We start from the raw sequence: 2,569 nt of genomic DNA on the forward strand, positions 1-2,569 counted from the left end.
TGTGTCCTAAATTCACTAAATAAAATAGACATTCTTAAAAGTTCTCCTAATGCTAATGGTGAAGTTGGGTAATAAGTTTCACTAAGCTTTAAGGTAACTTCGTGAAATCTACCTAAAAAGTTATACAAAAGTTTGGCAATTTGCCAATCAGTTTCATCTATAAATCCTGTTCCTAATTTTGGACTAACATAATTTGTTATAGCATCTTTATAGGGGATGTATTGTTCAAGCATTATGTAAGTGGAGTTCCATCTTATGGGCATATCTAAGGCTAATGCTCTAGGATTTTGATTACATGCTTGTAGAAATCTAAACTAATCTTGTATTCTTTGATTACTACCTTGAATCCAAGCAATGTTATCTCTAATTCTTTTCATATGACCTGACATTGATTTTAAATCGGGCTTTACTATTAAATTAATTATAAGACATGCACAACGTTAGTGGAAAATATCATTATTACCGAATAAACTTAAATCATTTTTAAAAAGTTCTATTGCTTTAGTATTCGTAGTTGCATTATCTAATATTATAGTCATTATTCTATCTCTTAAACTACATTCATCAATAACAGATAAAATTATGTTATATATTAAATTGACAGTATGTGATCCTATAACACATTTGAAACCTAAGATTCTCTTATCTAAATCAAAACCTTTATAATAATGTCCGGTTGCAGCTAAATAATTCTTGTTGGCAACGGCGGACCAAATATTCATCGTTAACGCAACGCAACCACTAGTAGAGTGTAGAAGGTTGATTAATGCTTCCTTTTCTTGTTTATATAATTTTAATGCATCTTTCCTAAGAGTAGTTCTAGAAAAAAATTGTGCATTAGGATTATGTACAATTTTAATATAACGTTGCCAATTTCTTTGTTCAGTAAAACTTAGTGGTTGATCTAATGTGGCTATTAATCGTGCCATTTCCATACGATCAACTTACGGATCGTATTTCCACGTGCTTAGCCCGCCGGTTTGGCGGTCAAACGATAATTACATTTGGCGGAGATCAGCTCCGCCTCCTTACTTTTAAAGACACTTTTCAGAGTGTCTTCTTAAGTGTGTAGTGCCGTGAATAGTGTTACCTTGTAATTTCTCACCACAATATTTACATTGAGCTACGTATTTAATGTTACTGTTATTGTCGACATCTTCGAATGTGTTGAAGTGCTCCCAAACTGCTGAGGTGCGCTTGCATTTCTTCATAGAACTTACAACACTTGCACTAGCACTACCGCTTGCCTCTCCTCCACAGTCACTTGTGCCACCACCATTGCGTCCCCGACCTCTAGTACGTCCACCAGGGGTCGGATTTGCAGTTTCATCAGCAACTCTTTACATAGTTTGCGATTCCTGCGTTTGAAAAACATTAGGAAATTGCCCTTCTTCGATGTTGAATTGGGCATCAATGGGAATATCACCACCATAACCAGAAGAAGCCATTATGAAAAATAAGAGAGATTGAGAGCGCTTTGAGAGAGCTTAAGAGAAATCAAGATTCGAGAGAGATTTAAGCGAGATTTGAGAGAGATTAAGAGAAATTAAGAGAGAATGAGAGTTTTTGGGTGAGAAAAATGGTTGGGGGAGGGGGGTATTTATAGGAAAATTTTTGGGTTGAAAAAAAAAATTTTTCCCCCAAAAATTTGGGTCCAACGGCTACACTTTTTTCGGGTAGTTCGGGCAACGGTAAGAAATCCGATCGTTGGGTTCAAATTTTCGGGCAAAATTCGAGTTCGGGCAAAAAGACCCGTTTTGTTCAAAATTCGGGCAACGGTTAAAAAAAATTGGGCATTTTTCGGGTAACGGGCAAAAATCAGGCAACGGTCACAAAAAATCGGGCAACGATCACAAGAATTCGGGCAGTTCGGGCACAAAATCGGGCAAAATTCAGGCAGCTTCGGGTATTGCCAGAAAATTCAAAAAAAATCTGACGAACGGCTGGGGACGACTTCTCCACGGCGGCGGGCTATCGGGGGGATTAATATTTTTGGGCTACCCGAGCCCGTGCCCGAAGAAAACCATGGTCGGGCGGCAAGAGTGGCCTGCCCGCCGTGCCCGAAACTTTTCAGGCATCGGGCATGCCCGCCGCCCGAAAGTTCAGCACTGGTGTTATCCGCACTATTAATATGACGATATATTGAATGAGTGTATTTCGCATAATGAGATTATGTGGAACAAGGACATACACACAATATGAATTTCTAATAATTTTCGTTAAGTATAGAAATTCTAATTGAGTCTACCGATGGTCATATATAAAATGATCTTAATCCTGAGTTCTTAACAGACTCCTATTTACGGATTTGTGTCTTTTGATTTACTCGGTATAGATTCTGAGATCCTGAATCCTATTCCTTGTATTTTGGAGACATAATGAAGTAGGTAGCAGAGAATGTTATTACACGAGATGGAATCCATTCCTTCTTGAGAAAGAAGTAGATAAATAATTCTCTTGAGGGTTGATTCGGTACTTGGACTAGTAAGAGCTAGTAGGAGCTCCGATTCATGAATGTGTTTTATGAATCACTGTCCATTAGAGAATCAATGGTACTCAAGGATAAAGA

The sequence above is a fragment of the Morus notabilis genome, unplaced genomic scaffold (assembly GCF_000414095.1).
Source record: "Morus notabilis unplaced genomic scaffold, ASM41409v2 Scaffold156, whole genome shotgun sequence".
NCBI classification, from domain to species: domain Eukaryota; kingdom Viridiplantae; phylum Streptophyta; class Magnoliopsida; order Rosales; family Moraceae; genus Morus; species Morus notabilis.